Genomic DNA, 21710 nt, shown 5'->3' with positions numbered 1-21710 from the left:
TTTCTTCTCTCCGTCAGTCTGGCTGGAAGGCAGTTGTTTGAGTAGCAAAGGGAGCCTTGTTTTAACTTTTAGGCTTTTAACACTTGTAGGATTTCCCTTTAATGTCCTCATTAAGAAAAAAGCAATGGATTTTTTTTTTCTTTTTGCATTTATTATGCCCTTGGGCTAATTATAACAACAATCAATGTTTTTGGGTTTTTTTTTAACAGACCACTTTTTTAAAAAAAAAAAAAAAAAAGGCCTCTACTAAACGGTTGAGATGACACTTCATGGTAAAAGACAAAATTATTATCTTGCAGTAGTAGGTTAATATACCAGCATATGTCAATTTGTTAATATGGAATTAGTAGTATTACCAATACTAGTATTATGTCCATGTAATTATTCTAGTTTTTTCCATATTTACAGTAGGCTACTTTGAAAATATCTCAGAAATGGTGAAAAATCATACTGATATTATTATTATTTTTTAAATCAAATATATAATGGAATAACATTAAATATATGACATTAACAACAGTTAATGTTGTGTTTTTTATTTCATAGAAATTGTAAATTTATTACCTTAAAATAACTACTTTTACCAGTACATGACAATTCAACCGTTTGGTAGAGCATGTTTTTAGACTGTAAAACATCCCACTTATTAAATTATTTCTGTATATATATATATATATATATATAAAATGGTATACCATTCAATTTACCATATTAATACAATGAATAGTCAAAAGTTGTTTTATTTTGTTGAAAACAGTACATTTTAATTACATCATCAACTGAACCGTTTAGTAGAGCATGTTTTCAGGAAAGTATTTGCCCCTTATTAGACTTTTTATTTTAGTATCAAGGTACATAATTCTGTTCATTAAGACGTCTGAGACTGTATGTCAAAAGAATGTGCCTACCGTTGAAAACCTTAAACCTTAAAACCAGACCTTTTTTTTGCTAGCTTCCTATAAGAAGGCGAACTAAAAAGGCATTTTATTTAAAGACACGGCAACATCGAATGTATTTTTTTTAGCATAACATACCTGAACCGAGTGGTAGAGATGGCTCAATCGGGTTGAGCCACACATTTTTCAATAAGATATAGTGACTAGGGTGACCAGTTCCCGACAAACCAAATGTAGGACAAAGAGTATGTTTGTGTGGGACAATGTGGGACACCTTACTAAGGCTAAGAGGTAGTCTACAATTTTGATATAATGTCTATCTAACTTAAATAATAAACATTTCTATTCTGGCCCTTATCTTGTAACATCTCTATGCTTTGCCCGAATGCATCCATAGATCAGCACATCTCTTTTTGAGCTGCACGGTTCTTGTTAGACACACATGAACTATGTCGCTTCATGTCGTATTCCCCCCGTGTGAAATTGAAAAATAACTGGCAAATTTCACAAAAAACTCGGAGAATTGCCTTCAACCGGCTTATAAATACTTATAAGTAGTTTCAAAGTCTTTGTTGTAGCTGCTCTTCCTTTACTTTATGGTAGTTTCCATCATATTACGCCTAAATCTGTATAGCTTGTGACTTTGCTGTGACTTGCAATTTTCCCTTTTGGGCATATCGTAGCAAAGACGGTGAAATGTTAACCTGCACTTGACCCGCGTGTGTGCAGTTTGGCAGCAAACACAGCCCCATTGGATGAAAGCCAGATTTTAAAAAAGCGTCTGTCCTGCAGTGGTTTGACTTTTGAAAACTAGAGACAATGAAAATGTGGGACATTGTCTCAATGTGTGGGACATGGGATAAAAATGCTGTGCAGTCCCTCGTAAAGCTGGTCATAGTGACTCAAAATGTGCCCTACCAAACAGTTGAGTAGAGCATTAAAGGGATATGAACACTGAGACAACCCCAAACACAAAAGCAACCAGATTGGAAATTCAGATCAAAGGTATATTCATTTAAATGTCAAACTCCTATCTGATGCTGTCACCACAATCTGAATAGGACGCCTTGTTGCTGGGTGATCTGTCCCACCACCACTGTGCCACCCTGGTGTCTCTTCTCAGCAGTAGCTGAGATTTTGGACAGAAAGAGAAGAAAGAGACATTCAGCTGTGTTACTTGGGCAACAAGGGTTTGTTTACAGCCATTTTCCTTCAAGCTCTCAGTGTAATAATACTCTCTCGAACAAACTGCTCAATACAGGCTCTTTTCTGACTGTTCTGTTGTCCTCCCACATCCATCCCTCCCACTGGCGAGCGCTCAATGGGGACATTTTCAGTCGCCTGGCATTTCAAATCAACGGGCACAATGAATAGAATGAAATATATGGGCAGTTTTTTTAGACTACTCTCTGACAATAGAAGTCTTTTCTCTTAAGCTACAGTATAAGCATCCAAGCTCTCCTTCAAGGTCTTTGTGTCAGCCAAACAACAGCTGAAAGCACAGCCTTGTACGCAAGCAGAGATAACAGCGTGGTATAGTTTGGAGCTGCTGCGTCAGCAGCGACTGACCTGTTTGGTGTAAAATGAGAGCTCCAGAGTACAATCGGGCCATTGTGATAAAATGTTGAGTGCTTTTATAAGGACCGTCTCATGTGAGTCAACTCCTGAGGACTCGAGGTGACCTGGCTCTCACCAGGGCTACGCTAATCAACTGTGTGTGTGTGTGTGTAGCAGTGAAAGATGAGAAACAGGCATGAATAGAGAAGAGAAAGGAGGTGGGGAAGGGGGGAAACTTGGACCAAGGGAGAGAGGGAGGGAGACTTGCAAGTTGTATTGTGAGGAAGCATTTAAGCAGAGAGGAGCATGTGAGAGGAGAGAAGAAGCCAGTATTTTAAAAACAGAGAAAACACAAAGGGGGAAATGCACAGCGGCAAGGTCAACAGGATTTACAGATGAAAGAAAAAACCTGTATAGTGACAATCCTGGATTGGCAGCTGGACGGAAAAGGTAGATTAATGCTGAACATGTTTTTGAGAATGCATAGATCAGCTATGAGATACAGTAATGTTGTCAAGTCAAAAGTGAAATATTTCTGTGTAAGCCTAAAGCATTAAGCACTGTTTTGCTCTTTGGTAACATGACAGATGACAGACACACTGTGTGGGAACTTAATCCACCACAGCAGCTACGGACATTAGACTGTTTATAATCAGATTTGAGGTTGGAAAGGATGAAGAATCTACTCATGAGGCATTGAGATGTGTTTCCAGAGTTGCTTTTTTAATCACATTTGGGGTTTGGAGGTGACACTATATACTTACACTCTGTACTATATGTGTATATATATATATGTATACATATATATATATGTATATACATGTATTTATGTATGAATGTTGAACCTGCGACTGCTCTGCGGTAGAAAGTGTCAGCTACTTTTCAAGCCTTATGTCCAGCCTTGGAAAAAAAAGAGGCCACTTTATATTTTTGATTGACAGTGATTCAATAATCAAACCTGATTTGAACTTCCATTGACTGGAACTGATTAAGCGTGGGAACATGAGAAACCTGCAAAAGAGAATCAGGTTTCAAGAAATTGTAAATTAAAATGACTGGTGTGGAGTTTAAGGAAAACTTCAGGAAAAAAAGTAAACATTGATTTTACACTTGGGCACCCAGAAAACACAGGAGGTCTATATTATAAACCTTATGTTCATTTTGAAAGTTCGAGTAGCAAACCGTGAAATTGGAGGATAATTCTGCGTCACTTTGATTATTGTTTTCCTACAGACAATCCCCAACTCTATAACAACTAAATAAATGACCTCGACGTGATTTGAACACGCAACCTTCTGATCTGGAGTCAGACGCGCTGCCGTTGCGCCACGAAGCCGTATACATATTTCATCATGACGTACAATAGAATTTATTTTTGTCCACTCTGGTGGGTCGTTTTGGATATTTACCCAAAGTTTTTTGTCTTCTCCATCATAAGCTTTTACACACACCAAACCTTTATTTGTCTTTACACACAAGACAATACTTTTCTCAGTATGCATCTCAGATAATTATAAATATTTAATTTGTTTTTGTGTTTTTTTCTCGCAGATGTTATCAGATTTGTCTTTTACGCGTGGCTTCACTGAGTGTTGTGTCTTGATGTTCACATTAAAGAAGAGCACAAAGTGAGATCACAGCGCTACTTCTTCATTTTATCTGCATGGTTATGGAAGTATGGAAGAGTACGTGTCCCTATAGTGTAGTTCCATCCAGTAGGATGCCGTGGATGATCTAGTCACCCCAATCAGCCACTAGGTGGTGCAATAGATCTTTCTCACGGCACACATTTTGACTTGTCATAGGTAAGACAGGTGCTTTTCCTCCTGTGACATGTCAAAATGTCTTCTGTGAAAAAGGAAAAAAGGCCTATTCAACAGAAGTAAAGAATACCCTCATTTTATACTTTTAAAGATTTTAAAACACATTTGACTACGATTGAAAACTTAAAACTCAAAAATTCTAAATTGACAAAAACTATTAGAATAATTAGACATTTGAAATTTATTCCAATTGTGTAACAGACCCCGATTGTTTTTTCTTTTCTTTTTATTCATCTTTTTCTTTCCTTACATTTTCTTTGTTGTATAATTTATTTTATTTTTATATTATTTTTTATACATGTTTATGTAACTACTGTATTGAACTTAACTTTACCAATTCTGTCAGGTAGGAAATATCTATCAGAATAAGCTACTACATCTATAAATATAGGTACGCACTGCGCATGCGCACATCGTGTTAGTAGGTAATTCTGAGCGGTAGCTTTATCAGTCACAACACAACCACTACTACTACTACTACTACTACTCTGACCGACGTCCAGAAGAGATAAACTAGTGCAGGTTTAGCTGTCTATGTTCTACTACTCATGTATAATTAGTTAATATAGTTGCCGTAGAGACCTGGCATGGTATATGGTCGATGTAAAGTACTGTGTAATCTCGGTTCCGTCGTCGGTCGACTCTCTGAGCTAATCGGCTAACTCGGAGCTCGTGCTAGTCCGAGCTAGCCCCACGCTGCTAACGTTAGCTAGCTAGCTTTCGCTACCTGCGCCAATTATGTTACAACATACATCCACCACGATACGTCCAACACAGAGCCACGAAGGTCCTTCACTAAATTATAGTTGGTCCTCTAAAAGATGCACGTAAGTAACAAGTTATTCAACTTGAACTTAAGTAAAGCAATTTCTAAAGGAATACATGTGAAATAGTAGTTCATGGTCATGGCCCCACTACAAATTCAAATTTACAAACAACATGGCTCATAGATCATTGCATTACAGTAAAAGGATACAGGCATACAGAACAAGAACAAATAAAATATGTAAAATTATACATGAAAATAATAATAAATTAAAATAAGGGCTATAGGGCTGTACCTGTAATTCATATTCTTCTATTATACTAAAACATTTCAATGCATTTTGTTTTTTCATGACTTTAGGGGCTTTTATGTAAGATAGAAACTCAGAATGAAACACATTAAGTCTAGGTTTCACGTTCATATAGTTGGATTTGTGCAAATAAAATTATTATTTACCAGAAAGTCATCTTTGTTATTGTCCATGACAAGTCCATAAACAATGTCCTTTTGAGAGAAGTTTCCCAGATGAGAAACTTTTGGGCAAAGCCAGTCATGTATATATGAAGCTTTAAAGCTCCAGAATACATACAATGAAAAAATAAATTATTAGTAGTTTCAGTATCATCACAAATCACTACACAATCCAAGAAGACCCGGATGTAGGCTAAATTAATCTGTGGTAATATGGATACAATTTCCAGAATTCCTGTAGTGTTATAAATTTGTATTATTTTTTTTTATAATTTAGATGCATTTAAATCTGTGTGTTAATCCCAGCTGTTTTCTGCATAGGAAGGAAGAGGATCATCTGGAGAAAGTAGGACACTTTGCCTGCTAACCTTCATTATCGACCAGCTGGTTCATACAGTAGCAGAATGGATGGGTAAGTGCACACAAAAGATGTGTGTTTTTTTTGTTTGCACACATTTTGCATTGTCTGTTGTTTGACCCTGCCCATATAGAAAGATTATATCACCAAGCTGTGGTGCCTTTCATAACTTGCAACTGCAAAGTTATTTCTAGTGAAGCCCGTCTTGCAAAACAGTGTTGGCCGCGGTCGGAGGACGAGGAGGAGACAGTAGCTTTGGTCTCCAGGGCAGGAGTCTCTGCTGTACTCTGCTCCTCTGCCTGCTTGCCTTCACTCAGCTCGCTCCACCTCACGTGCATGCCGCACACTACACACTGCAGAAGACTGTAGCTCTGAGAATATCTAGTGAATGTACAGTGGACGTTTGTGCAGAAATAAATGCTGCAGCTCCTCCAGACCAACAGAGGTTCGCTGTGTCTTGTGAAGTGACGGGGCTCCACAGCGACAAACGTTATCGTCTCCGACCGTGTGCCTGTGTCTTCCTCCGGCCACAGTCGGGAGGCTGAGGCAGGAAAAGCCAACACTAGGATCAGCATTGATTCATGGAGAGACCTTCGTCTGGTCAGCTAACATTACTGCCAAGCAGGTGAAATATAGAGTGATATTGTGTTTTGAGCAGTCTCGTTCATGTCTATTGAGAGCGAGCACAAGCGCGAGCCCGACGCTGACTTTCGTTGAGTTAACGGCCACAGGTGTCGCTGTTAACAAGCATTTCTGATTCTTACAAACAGGCCCTTTAAACAAAATGAGCGGACAAAACACAAGTACAGTATGAGTAGCCTACAATTATCAGTGCCAACATTGTTGGTTCTCCAAAAGCCATTTCTTGAAGAACTTTCTAGTTCTCTCACTGGGTGTGTTGTCATCAATAAAGCAGTAATCATATTCATCAGTCACCTTAAAATAGGGTTGCTCAGTGCTGATATTAATGTCCTTCCTGCTCCGGTTGTACTCGCTCTGATTAGGATGCATGCTGTTTTCTGTCTGCACTGATGAGATGGGCTTAAACATCAGGGAGTTGGAGCAGCAGCGCAGGGCACATTGATTAGCTGGGTAAATGTCACATTGTTGCCAGCAAGGTGAATGGATGGCGATGCTGTCAATATTTATGTCTTTTCCATAGATGTGTTTTATATCCTTTTAGTAGACCAAAGCCAGATTTCCTTTCTGTCGATCAAAATATTTAGCAGGTAATCTGGACAGAAGGATGGAAGCATGGGGCTCAGTCTGAGTTCTGCATGTCTCTCTTACAGGGGTCAGACTGTAATGTTTGTGATTTATCATCTGTGGTTGGTTCGGTTAAGTCAATTGTTTAAGGTCATAAGACCTTGGGAGTAAGCAGGAAGATGTGTGTGCCTGTCAGTGTGCATTTGTGTTGTTACTGGCCAGCACAAGAAAGATAAAAAATGATGTTGCGCAAATGTGTGCTGCAGTTTTTATTGCGTTTGCGACCGCAATCTGTGTGTATTCAGCATCTACTAAAACAGCAGCTCATTATGCAAATTTTAAATGAGTCACAATTCTTATTCTGGGTGTCTGGAAACAGAATAAGAAGTCAAATACATCCAGCTTATACAGCCTCCCCCACACACCTCACTGCTGCAGCAGCCAAAACTCCATTACTGCCTGATTCTCAGGCTACTCTCCCACAACTAATACCCATCTGACCACTTTCACAAGGGTTTAGCCGGATTTAAAAATCCATCTAAGACATAATCTACCAGTTAGCTGAAAGTCCACTCTCATACAGCTAATGAAGGGTTTTTGAGTGGAGATTTTGGGACAGAAAGAATACTGTTACTGCCACTATATTTAAGTGGTGGCATAACATTAAACCATTTTAAGTTACTCTTGAAGAAGTTAACTTAAGTTCCTGTTTCTGAACATGAAGACTGGGACCTCATGCCAGTGGTTTTTGCATATTTTAGCCAGTTACCTGCATATTATCTGCTTCACATTACTGATGACCATTTATTCAAATTGTACAAGACATTTTTATACAAATTTCACACTGTTTTCCCTTAATTTCAGTAAAATAATAAACATATGCAGAGTTTCTTTAAACAAATAAACCATCACAGTTAACATTTATGAATTTTTATCTGTCCATGCAAGACTATTTTCTACCAGTTTTAAATGTCTGGTCACGTAGATTAATGAATTAATGCAGCTAACTCTCAAATCCTTGTCCTGAATTTTGTGAAATCACTGAGCTAAATGTTCACTGTGATGGAAGGTATCCATCACAGTGGACATTTAGCTCAGTGATTTGACAACATGGAGTCTGGAGTCTGTCAGTCTGTGGGTGCATTCCAAATCCCATACTTTTTATTTTTATTTTTAGTACGTACTGTAGCTGCCCTTACAAAGTACATACTGTTGTATGCATACAATTGGGACATACTACTTCATCATAACATTGCACCTTGAACTTTGACCCTCTTGCTCACAAGACACTCTGCTGTGCGGAGGATTGTGGGTCAGAATAGCCAGAAAAGCTTGCTGGCTTGCAGCCTGCAAAATGCAACTGGATGTAGTAGGACATCCTGGTATTTTTTGGCATACTGCATTTGACATCAATCTTTTTCTGGCATACTAAATAGTATAATAATAATAATAGTCCATTAATTAGTGAATAAACTGTGCATATTTTAGTAAGATAACTTTATTCATATATAATGTAGAGACGACTTGTGGAAAGCAGTTGAAAGTGCTGATGTAGGGCTTTCACATAGTATCTCACACAATAGACATTTATATCTATAGATCATTGAGAAATGTTTGAATTGATATTTTCAAAACTGTTTCTATTTTAATAATATCCTGGCATGAACTGAAAGTAATGTCCTCCTTGAAGTAGGGATGCACGATTATGGCCAAAATGATAATCACGATTATTTTGATCAATATTGAGATCCCGATTATTTATAGATTTTAGGGACAAAATATTTGATAGCAATTCATTTAAATTCACATATCATTAGATTCTCATTTAAATCCCTTCCATGTTGTGCTTCATTCTAACCGTCAAAAATTCAAAATGTTAACCTTTTACTTTGTTATTGTCATCTATTGTGGTTATTTGCATTAAAACACACAATGCAAATGATAAGGAAATAAATTATTGTATTTTTAAATAGTTGCTTTGATTTAAAAAAAATCTTGTCTTTAGTCATTCTAAATATGTATTGTAATCTGCTTAGAGCTAGTGTTAGGAATTTAAACAGGTCATAATTCCCTCACTATTATTTATTTTATATTGCTGTGAAAACATCTCCTTCAAACAACTGTATTTATTCAAGTTTCTCGCCATAAACTACATTTTACATGATTACATTTGATGTGTCATGATAGCGTTATAATTTACCATCGCCCAATACTTATTTTTATGAATTTATGCATGAGTTTTCTATGAGCAGAGCACACATTTTAAACGTCAATATCGCAGTCGATCATGTTTATTTAATTGTGGGAAGCCAAAAATCATGATCGTGATTCATTTTCGATTAATTGTGCAGCCCTACCTTGAAGTTAGTTAATCTGAGAATGGTATACTTTGGAAAATCGTCAACAGGACCGCCATAGTATACAGATATTTTTTAAAACACACATCACCTTTACGTCCCCTTTTCTGCTCCAGCCGTCATTATAATATTGTCCACACAGTCCGCATTCAAATGCAGACCATGCACACTTTACATGGGCTGTAATCGCAATGAAGAAGCATGTGATGTGCATGGAATGAATGTGAATGTGTCTTCAACAAAGTAGAGGTTTTTCATCTCATGGATATGTAACGACACAATTGGTGTGATGTACGAATACACGTTTAAATATATTTGATCATAGATTTTGGGTGAATAATCCTCTTGCAGTATTTGGCCTATTTTCTTCATAGTTGTCTGCATGCTGTGTCAATAGCTTGTCTACACCTGGAGGGTTTTCTAAACCTTCACAGGGACCAGCTTCTAGGATTTGCTGGTCAGGGATGAGAAGCTAACTGGACTGTTTCAGAGAGAGAGAGTGAGAGAGAGAGAGCGAGCAGCCATCTGCGTGTTCTGCTGCACTGGATGCAGTCTCCATGGCAACATGGTGCTCCCGCAGTAAAATCCTGGGAAGATGGTTTGGTCCCCACCCCCTTGCGCATGCACATAGGCACACTTAGCAAGGAGGACGGTGCTCATGCCTCCGCTGTCCCTACACACACACAGATATTTCCTGTCCATACACTTGACTTTTACATCCCCTCTTTACCGCTGTGTTTTCTCCACTGCAGCTCTAAATGACAGACACAAACTTAACAACATTGTTGGTTATCCTTGAGAAGAACTTGAACCCTGTGTCCATAAACACCCATTTACTTTCTTAATGAATTCACTCACTTACTCTCTTTTTTTTTACACAACTCAGTCATTGCATCTCCTTTTTAAGCTCCACATTTATCTCCACCATCACAGCTGTCAGTTATTAGAGTTCCCAGCAGGATTCGGTAATTTATCTTTCTTGTTCCTCCCATCAGCTATCCTGCACCTACACTCTGTGTGTGATAGACTTAGTTGCCCTTTCTCACCCTGACTGACTCCCATTCTCTCATATGAAGCGTCACCAATTTTCTGTTTGATAGTTTGGGCTTTTCTCGTTCTCCTTACTCATGTAATCAAAAAACAGAGAGTCAGGAGAGGTAAAGGAGAGTGAGGACAGGATTGAAAAAAAAATCTCTGTCTCTTTGTTGCCATCTCTCCTTCACTCTGCTCATCTCTTACACTATTGGTCAATTCAGCCCCCTCCCATTTTCACACCAGCCAGTGAGCTCATACAATCTCTCTGTATCTCTTGCCTCCTAAGAGCCTCTCTCTCTCTCTGTTACCCTCAGTCGCCTTCCCTCCCGCTAGCACACACATACATGCGTTAAAGCCAGATCCTGATCACACTCATACACACACACACACACACACACAAGCCTCCCTCCCTAGTCTCTCTCTGTGTGTGCGGTGCTTTTTGCTTTGGCAATGTCAGGTTTTGTAGACGGATATCTCTCCCTGTGGAGGAGAGCGCGCTGAAACTTCCTTGTACCTCTCCTTCATCTGTCAGGACCCTGCTGTAAGTAAACCTTCCTCTCCGACACTCGCTCTTTCACGCCGTCCCCACTGTGTTTGTGTGTGCCAGCGCTCATTCCTTCGTCCTCCACTATTTCCATCTCACACCCTTCTCCCCTTGGCAGAGGGTGCAAAAGCCTTTCCTCCTCTCACATCTCCCTCTCTTCTCCACTCCATCCCTCTCTCCTGTTCCCCCCTCCCCACCCACTGGTGGACGCATACACCCAATGTTGTCTATATGCAAACTAATGCCGCAGGCCATTTGCTGGCCTATGGTGGGTTTGCACTGTGCTGCATAACCTGCAAATATATCCTGTTTGTGTATGTGAGACAGCCTCTGTGAGGCTGACCTGACTGTGATTATAGATGAGTGGGGAGGTAGGCTGCAGTTATCTGTGCTGGATATGTGGTTTGGTGATTGTTCTGATGTGATTGCAGACTGGGGGACACTCAAAGTAATGATTTGGGGCTTGATGCATGTTTTTTTTAAAACGATTTTACAGTTTGCAGTATAACTGGGATGAGAGCTTGTTTAATTAAAGAAATTTAAACAAGCTCAACAACAAAAATCAGTGTTTCTTTCAGAGAGCACATTTTTTTGTGCAATTTGATATAATACATTTTATATTATAAACAATGCTATTCCACACAATTCAATATCTACAACCTGTCAGTCCCGGAAATAATAATAATAATAATAAATAAATAATTGTATTTATAGAGCACTTTTCAAGCCATAAGCACAAAGTGCTTTCCAAGGAAATTCACAACATAAACAATACAATAGGTAACTAATGAAACATAAACAACAGAAAAGATAAATAATGAAACATAAACAATTGATTAGGTAAGTAATGACACATAAACAATATAATAAAAACACCAATACCATACCTATAACCATAGAAAAACCTTTCCGAACTCCCTGGATAGTTTCAATAATGCATGACATTGAGCTTAAAGCAATACAGTTTTTACTTGGTAAAGTTTGCCTTTACTCAGTCAGTAAAATTAGTTTCAGGAGGTAGTTTCAGGAGGTTTTTAACCTCATCATTCACCAGCTCCACACTTTGGTGTAATCTAGTTGATGATGTTGTGAGCAGAACCTTACTTTGTCCTCAAGCATATGATTTGAATAGGCTACAAGAGACACTCCAACAAGACACTCAGTAGATGACTACAACAGAAGTATGCACTCTTGTACATGTAGACCTATGTGTTGAAAGACTGGAATATTGAACATTTTTAAATAGTTGAAATAGTGATCCAGGGGCACCTCTGGTCGCTGTGTGAGAGGAAGTGGAGACTGGAATGTCCAGCTGGTATGGGAGGAATGTCACCGGAGCTGAATGGGAGGGCTGAGAGTCACAGGCGAAGAGAGATGTAAACTTAACCACACGCTGAATGATTAACGGAATTGTCGCCAATACTGAAACTACTGGATTTTCTGCCCCATACATTGAGTCATAACTGCCATATGTGTTGATGTAGAGAGCTGTCGCTATGCTTGGATTACCAGGTGTCTTGATGCACTTGCTGAATTTGGTATCCACCAACAACCAGTGCAGCAATCGATAAAAGGAGAGATGTGGAGTCTTTGTGCAATTATGTTTACTCCTGCATCCAAATGGCTTTTCTTGTTATGTCACTTGATACATACATACATTGTGTGTGTGTTTGTGTGTGTGTGTGTGAGAAGGTGTGCTACTCTCTTCGTCTTCCTTGCAGACCTGATCATCTCTAAGGTGATTGTGTTGCCATGGGTAACAGCAACAGAATTCCTCCTCCACTCTGCATGGTCAAGCCAATGTTTGTGCAAGTCTACGTTTATATAAATCTTTTTTTATGCTGCTTTGATATGAGCTCATCGGAGAGGGTGAAAGGTCTTCATGACGAACAGTATCAAACAGGGGTGACAGGATTTCGATTCTAAATCGGAAATCAATAGAAATTAGATAGAAATTAGATAGAAACAACACTTCATAGATGACAGCCAACAACGAACGTACTGTATCTGTGACAGGAAAACTACAGTTTGTAAGCTGCAGAAGATTTAGAGACTGCAGCAAACAAAGAAAACAGCGCTCATCGAACCGCGATTTCAGCCACGGTTGCGTTATCTCCACTTAAATCGGTTGTGTGTCTCGCTTTGTACGGTAAAGCAGGGTTTATGCTCGCCATAGTGTAAAGCATGTAGGCGTGTAGGCGCGTACAGGGACTTCCTGGTGCATTCAGGTGTGCCTCGTAAACTCTGAGAAACTCTAGCTGTTGTTGTAAAGTAGCCATCTAGTGGATCTTCTTTTTGTTGTTTGACAGCTTGTTCTCCAATTGAATGATAGTATCTGGTGAAATAAGCTATTATTATTACATGTTAAATAAATTATTTAAATTTGACAATATGGCCTTAGTGTGGTACATTCCAAAAAAAATATCACACTGGATAGCCTCTTTTTTTTAAAGAAGAATTTGAGAGTGTAAATGACCAATGATCTGTTGATCTTTACAAATCAAGACTCAGACATAGTCAAACAATGGCATGTTTAAATGGAAAATTGAATCGTGACCTTAAAATCGAAAGTCAAATCGAATCGTGACACCCCTAGTATCAGACAAGTCCAGCTCAGACTCTTTAATTCTAAGTTGTGAAGTATGAGTAAAGCTATAGGAGTTCCTCTGAGAGATGTAACAGCCTCAGCTGGGAGTCTGGTCAGGTTAATTATTACTCTGTGCTGTAAAAGCTGTGATGGCTAATATGACTTTAATTACATTTTATTTCATTTCAGTTTTTATAGATTTTTCCAAACTTCCAACTCAAATTTTTACAACACCACGACTCATATTACTCAGTTTGTTAGTTTATATACAGACGCCAAACACAGACTGGATAGTTAAAGTTGCCAGTAAGGTCATTGTGTTTGGGTGAACAGCTTATTTGTTCTTTGTTATGGTATCAAATTTGTTTGTCAATTTGTTTGTGCAATGTATTTAATGTCATAGGTTTTAGTATATACACAGTTTATATTTTATGAAGTTCATGTGAAACTTTATGTGCATTTTATGCTTCACTTGGAAGAACAAACATTTGTCTCTCCTCTGGGACAAAAAAACAACATGATGTTTAAAGGTAGGGTCGGTAATCTTGAGAAACTAGCTAGAGTACACTAGATTTTTAAAATGATCTGACTCTTTTCCAATGAAAGTAGCTAGCAGCAAGAGCTCCAAAAGGCCCTAAATCTAGAGAGAAAGTTTCAAAGTCGGCCACACTGACAGTCCATCCGTTCAGGCCTCCCTCCAAAGCCACTCCCCCCAAAATTATCATAATGAACGTAAACAATATGGCTATTGTTAGTACTCACAGCTGTCAAGCTAGCAGCTGGTGGAAGACTCAGGTGACGCAATTTGATTACTGATTGCTGTTGGGATACAATGAGAGTTTCAACAAATGTATTTGAACAACACTACCATTCTTAGCTTTAAGTTGAAGATTCAAACTTCATTGGCTTGGCTGTTCATAACAGATTCTGCAGGCACAGTTGTTGTCTGACAGCAACATCACTCATGGAGTCTCTTGTTTGGTTATGAAATAAATGTGTCTGAATATGCTTAGACGTGCGCACATGTGTGGTGTTTATGTGTGGAATGTGAGCGCATGTTTGTGCTTTGGCTGTGGGCTGTGCGTAATCAACCATATTTTTACTTTGTATTGTGGGGGGAGAGGCATGTGGTGAAAGCTTAGTGACTGAGCTGAGAGATGCAGTCATGTCATGTTGGATATATTTAGATAGATCCCTAAGGGAGGCTCAGTAATAGCACTGGCCATATTGTGCCATTTCTTGAGATTTCATACTGTATAACAGCAGAAATAAAACACTCTTGTTTTACCCAGTTTCTAAATTCAGTAGCTTTGGAGACTGATATTACGCAATCGCAATACACTAAAAAGGTTACAGGTATATGGCATGTTTTTCTTTCTTATGTCATTCTCTTTCAGATTTTCTGTTTCAGATAAATTCTAATTTGCAAGAAACAGAAAGCATTTTTGATCATTTGGGAACTGCGTATTTGTTGATCGGAGAGACAGGTGCATGTTCTCCATCGAAGTTTGCACTTCTGACCTTTATAGTAATACAGAGATGTGTGTATTGATTCTTCATTCATTATAAGCTATGATCTAAAGGTCCAAAGAAGAAGATATTCAGCATACTGATTGGTATTACATAGCACTAACATTTCCCTGTCTGTGACAGTGGGGAGGTGAGGCTATTGTTCTACATACTTAAGTATATATTAGTTAAACTCGCTGATCTGTTGAAACAATGCACTACTGATGATCCTGTGTTCACTGTCTTGATAGTAATCCTTGAAGCAGTCATGTGTTGATTCATTACTTTTCAAAGGACACACACTCTACCTCATATGCACTGTACTCATGTCAAGCAGGCCTGTTAAGATGTCAGCATTTGCACTGAATGTTTGTTTGTATGAAAAACAAATGATAACCATAAAACTGAGTTGTAGTTACTATACACCACTCTTTCCTAAGAATAGAAATGAGAGAATCAAGGCTGTGATGGGTCTGTGGTAGTAAAACAAATAGCTTGGTGTTGGCAGTCAAACCTCTAAATGAAAATAAATCCTGTCACTGTGCTGTACGTGCAGTTAGGCAAAAGCCCTCTACCTGAATTCTGTCAGTATCTGTGTGTGAGGAAATCCTGATTTGTTGTCTGTGTTCATTATTTTTTTTCCATTGACATGCTTCTGTAGTAATGATGTGCAGCTAGAGTTGCGTACACCTGTGTGTGTCTGTGTGTGTGTTCACGTGTGCTGGCGGGTCGGAGTGTGAGCCGTGTGTTAATATGCTGATACAGGCGGTTCCTGTGACACATTCCTGTCCAGCTTGGCTCAGATCAGGCAAGCTGATAATTTTAGCAGTCAGTCCCGCTATGTGTGTGTGGATACACAGCAAAGAGTAGGACAGCAAAGAGTAGGTAACCCCTCCTCGACATTTGTCATCCGCTACATCATCCTTGCCAGAGGGCTATATGTGATGAATGTGTGCATTGTGACGTGTTCTGCTCTGCCATCATAGCAGCGATCTGGTGTTTCAAACAGACTGATGACAAGCGTTGTGTGTTGAATTTGGCATCACAGATGTGTGGTCAGTTTGTGATTTTTTTTTCTTGTACAATCCAATGCAATCCTGCAAAAACACGAAGCTTTGTGAAGCTGTTAGTGTTCAGTTTGTGTCCAGATGGCATCAGAGAGGTGTTGATTCAACTCTATGGTCATTTTGAGGCCTTGTCCGACTGGATTGCATTATATCGGAAGGAGTTTCTGTTATTCTGTCCACCACTGTAGGAGTGTGGTTTAGGCCACACACTCCTAGTTCTCCTGGTTCATGTGCAGAGGTTGACAGACGTGCAAATCATAAATCCGCTGACCTGTCAGCGGAACAAACAAATGATGGAATTTCTAATCCCCTTAAGTAAATGAATTTCCACCCTGTTAGGAATCAAAGCTGTAATGCACATTTATGATTCAATGACTGTTAATAATGAGCAGCATGAAAAAAGAAAAAGCAAAACTCCACGTTATGTTACATACATTTTGTTTATCTTGATTTTGGTGCATCTCTGCGTCTCTGTGATGTGAAGGACATGTGAGCAGAATGTCTAAGTGCTTTTATTCCTCTGTTGTGATCAGTGTTCTGGATATTTGGCTCTTACATAAACTATATTTTTGACATTTTTTTCCCCCTAAAAGCACCCAGATGATGACAAACATCTAAACTTCCCACAGACCTGGACAGATAAACACTCACACAAAGACATGGAAGGTCTAATAAACTAAATATCATCGTGGTCCGGCTTCTATTTCGCCACGTGACATGGAACTAACTGTTTATGTTAATATATGTTTAGCTCAGGGCGTCTATTCCCTCAGTTATTTAAAGAAACAAATTATTTCAGGATCAGCTCCTCTACCCCGTGGCACATGCTCCTATTTCACTGAAATAATTCTCTCTGCTCAGAGAGGGAGAGGTTTGGCTAAGATAAGAAAGAGGGTGAAGAATTTGTGCATCATTCCCTTTGAATGTATTTAACTTCAAAACATTTGAATATACATGTTGAAATGTGGATTATAAGCTGTTTATTTCTTGTGCTTATACTGCTGTTTTACAGGCTTATAACTGCCCATGGAAATTCTGTTGATGCTCAGTGTAAATTAAATTCAAGAACAATGAATGTCAATGCCAAGCGCGTTTGTTTGATCATAATTCAGTACAAATTAGAGCAGAAGGAAAATATATTGCCCTTTTCCGCCAAATTTGGTGCGATATCAAGAGGTTGTGACAGTATGAGAGTGTGCTGGCTCTGCATCGCGTTCTCTTAAGAGATGTGAAGGAACCTGTATTTTCCTATCTGAGCTGCTCATGTATCAGCTTCTCAAGGCTCAGCGGAGTTGAGCTGCTGCTCTGATGTCGGCCTTGATGTTATTCGTGTCAAGAATCTCTTGATGAAGTTGTGTTTGTGTGAAGAGAGTGAATATGAGGGAAGATAAAATGGTTTCATGATTGCAGTGGTCACAGATTGCGGTTTATTTCAGAGGTGTCAGGAATTGAAGTACAAGTACTTGACTCAATTATTTCTGTTTTGTTTGACACTTTTACTTCTAGCTTTGAACTTCTTTACGCTGCTACATTTACAGGAAGGCTGTAGCTACTAATTATTTTGCAGGTTTTACATGCAACATGATGACATGACGAGTATGGTGTGTTCAAGTTTAAACGCAGGTGTAAGTGACTACATTTACATGCACAAAATATTCAGTTTTTTGCACTTATTCTGAAAAAGACAGTAATCCTACTAAGCTGTTTACATGGCTAATGGAAATTAATATTCCCTTTTACATGGCAGCCGTGCATACTAGGGCTGTGTATTGGCAAGAATCTGGCAATAAGATACGTATCATGATACAGGGCTTACGAGTCAATATATTGCAATACTGTAAGCAGGGGATATATTGCAATTTTTTTCAAATCTAATTTTAGGAAAACTGTCATAGTATAAATACACACCACCATATGCATACAATCTGATTTTAAAAAAAAGTCAGTATGTGAAATGGCTACTATGGGGACTAACATTCCACATGTTTTAATTGGAAAATGCTCCATTCGGAATAAGGCCTAATTCAGAATATCCCAACGGAATATGCTGTTTACATGACCCATATTAAATTCTGAATATTGTCATATTCAGAATAGTAGTGGAATATTAATGTGCATGTAACTGTAGTCGGTGTCTGACGATAAAAATAATTTTACATTCTAGGGAATTATTTGTTGTGATCTTGAGTTGAGTTGTTTTTTCCTCCACTGCTCTGTTTGTGGATGTAAATTAAAGCATATTTGTGTGAAGTTGAGCTCTCAGAACACAATTTACGCTCACACACCTGCTTTCCCTGAGGCCAGCTGTGGTGTAAAGACAGCTGGGTGGCTGCCACAGCTTTTGAAAGGAAGCGTCAGTATTTTCTTCCCAGCCCATCAATCAATCAGCGATTTGCATGCAAGGTAGACCTGTGTGTTTACTATGAGCTGTCAGTAACAGGCCCCTTTCTTACAACGGTGTGTGCATATAGTCTCAAATCTCTGCATAGCCCTATACTGTGTATGTATGATGCATTTATGATATACTGTATTTGCATATTTAATTATATTGTTTTTTCATTCCTAACTTTGCATTTAATCACCTATGCTAGCAGCCATTAAAAAAACACAGTACCCTTTAAGGATATGATGGCGATGCTTTGAGATGTTAATGCTATAGGAAGAATACATGAACGAGTGACATCATGCACAAATAAATCTCAGATATATATGTGCATTGCATATATCGGACAGTTATGAAACAAGGCTCATCCAAATGTTTAGCTCGTGGATCCTCCCTGAGAGTTTTTGAGTCATTATTATGCTGGTCATGTGAGGTTCCCTGCGCTTTTTTGCAGTGTGTGTGCAGCGCTGAGCACGTGCCTGCCAGTGGTGTGAAGGGGATAAGAACTGATAGCTCTATATATAGAAGTATATGTATGTGGAGGCTTAAGACTGAACTGTGCGGGAGAACGGAGGCTTGCCGAGCATACTAGCGAGGGTTACGCAGGCCGGTCCATGCACGCCATCTATTATCTCTGGGTGTGTATTCTTGTGCTTCTATCCTTGTGAGGACCAAATGAAGGTTTAAACCCTGGGGTGAGTGAGGTGTGTGTGCTTTTGTAAGTGATTGGTGTAACTTGAGAAGCTAAGACGGAAAGGGGGGGAGGTGGGCTACAGTATTACTAAGATTGAAACAGCTGACTGTGTGTGTGTGTGTGTGTGTGTGTGTGTGTGTGTGTGTGTGTGCGTGCGTGCGTGCGTGCGTGCGTGCGTGCGTGCGTGCGTGTTAAAGCTGCATACTAACTCTGTTATTGTATTGCGGTAACGTGCGGTCAAGCATGCGGTAACTCATCTCTGTGGTCAAATCGTCCGACGCTACAACTGTAGAGCACCCACATACTGACAGTTATGTCAAATGCATTCAAACGGCCCCGATGGAGCTGACCATGGATCTATAAAGAGAACGGAGCTGACGGGAGAGCTAGCGACGGACTTGGTGAAATTAGCGGAAGTATACACGTGTGACTACATCTGGTTTTCAAAATAAGGTGTTAACAAAGGGGACTGTATATACAAAATACATACATAGAAATAAGATTGATTGGATTATATTCACCAGAAGTATAAAACATTACATGTCCCTTATAAATTAAAAATAAAATACCACTAATTTGTGAGAGCAACTTCTTTATTCTTAGATTTTTGGGTTCCTGGGAAAAAAATGAATAATGCCTGACAATGACTGATTTCTTTGACTTCAGAACATCTCTGACTACATACATTCTGAATATCAAACATTTTTACCGTATCAATTTAGATATTTTCCAAAGTAAAAGTCCCTAGAAGTGTATGATTCAACTTTTTTTATCCATGTTCTAGTGTTAAAAAAGTTAACAAAAATCGCAATAAATTGTAATATCGAATCGCAATACTTAAAAATAGCAATACATATCAAATCAGCACCCCAAGTATCGTATCGGGAGATAGGTGTATCGTCCCAGCCCTAGAATTTACTGTATATACAGTAACTGTGTATCCCTTCTTCCTCCTCTTCGTCATCACTTTTCCCTCTCATCTTGTTCCTTGAGTCCTTTCCCCAGGAGGATGCTGCAGCACGTAAAAACCCAACATCAAGCAAAAAATAACAAGGCATCAGGTGTGCAGCACTGACGTAGTATACATGGCATTGGCTGCAAGCAAACACAGCAGCCCCCTTAACCCTCATTGCTCACTCTCGCTCTTACTGAATCTTTCTTGTCACATTATTTGTCGTGTGATTTTCCACAAGACACAGAATACAAAATATAACACTACACTCCCTCAATTCTTTGCTCACTGCCTGAAGTGGATGTGGATTTTCTTGTTGGAAAACATCACTATCATTGCTGTTATTGTTCCGCCTCTTGCTGGCCCTGAGGCAGAACGGTTTCTTTTGGTTGTTGATATTGCACAAGGCACAGAGTTAACTGCTTCGGTGGGTTTGTTTCTACCTTTTAGCTCACGCTAAACTTCCTCTCAAGACTTTCTGCTTAAATAACCATATTTAGTCGGAGCCTTGGAGCCAAATTCTGAATTTATTTTCTGATTATCTATACTTTTCATACATACAGTACTCTCATTATATTATGTCTACCACTAGCTTCGGGAGAATCATTGTGGGTGCCACTGGTGGTTCATCTTCCTCTTATTTAATAACCGCAGGTGTCGTATATTCTGATAAAACTGTCGTTTCAGCAGAAAAGCGCAGCGGTAAACCAATAATGCTGTGGAGTGCTCAGTGCAGGGATGACAACGGTCTTTTTCAAAAGGCTGCCCACGCTGGAGTGCTGCATTTGGTGTATCGGTCGTGTCAGATACCCTCTCTTTAATTCTTACTGTGGAGCGTGAAAACAAGACATCCTATTAGATTGTCCAGTGGCAATGTGATTGTGGGAGTTGTTTTGGTTTGGAAAGAAGCATCAGATCTTGTATCAAGTTGAGCAAGCAATTTAAAAAACATGTGAGACAGTGCCACAATAGTACTGTATGTATGTCATTCTCTGATTTTCATCCTCTTATTCTCTACTTCCTGTTACACCCACCACCACAGTCTGGCCTGTGAGTTTAGGATGATGGGATTTTGGAAAGGTATGCGTGGGCGTGGAGGAAGCAGAGCCGGAAGCGAAGGGAGGAGTCACGACTGGACTCAATCCGCACAGATTAACTGTAGATTGATGTTTTTTGTCAGAGAATCGTCACCTCTTGCACCAGTTTAATCTCTGACCACTTCGCAAAGGACGGGGCATTTAAGGGATTGGGTGCAAAATTATCCTGTGACAAGATATTTTACTTGAAATTCAAAGTGATAATCCCCTTTTTGGTATTAAGGGTCTTTTCTTAATCCCTGCATATGTGTAATTTGATACTATAACGTTAGGCGGAGAGGCATACGTTCCAACATTTTAAGTGTGTTTTTTTTTAAAGGTGACATCATGAATTATGTAACTCTGTTTTGTTTGGCTTCCCTGCGTGTATGTGTGCTTGGCTGGCTTAGTAATGACGTATTTCTGTAA

The 21710-nt window shown here is 39.1% G+C and overlaps 1 protein-coding gene and 1 non-coding gene across 7 annotated transcripts in view; one reads left to right on the top strand and one right to left on the bottom strand.

The window, feature by feature from the left end:
• The first annotated feature begins 2750 nt into the window (after positions 1-2750).
• Positions 2751-21710, top strand: part of trim3b (tripartite motif containing 3b) — a 42425-nt gene continuing 23465 nt past the window's right edge. For 2 of the 6 annotated variants that reach the window (XM_037747974.1, XM_037747978.1), the window contains exons 1-2: positions 4698-5103; positions 5835-5925. The gene's annotated coding sequence lies outside the window, so the exon portion shown is untranslated. Of the gene's footprint in view, positions 2904-4004; positions 4082-4697; positions 5104-5834; positions 5926-10779; positions 11011-21710 lie in introns of those variants that run through there. The other 4 variants (XM_037747979.1, XM_037747977.1, XM_037747980.1 and 1 more) reach the window with 4 other exon arrangements.
• Positions 3718-3789, bottom strand: trnaw-cca. The gene has a single exon. It is a non-coding gene; the product is annotated as a tRNA-Trp (tRNA).

The sequence above is a fragment of the Sebastes umbrosus genome, chromosome 17 (genome assembly GCF_015220745.1).
Source record: "Sebastes umbrosus isolate fSebUmb1 chromosome 17, fSebUmb1.pri, whole genome shotgun sequence".
Taxonomy (NCBI): domain Eukaryota; kingdom Metazoa; phylum Chordata; class Actinopteri; order Perciformes; family Sebastidae; genus Sebastes; species Sebastes umbrosus.
This window is presented reverse-complemented; position numbering and strand designations above follow the sequence as displayed.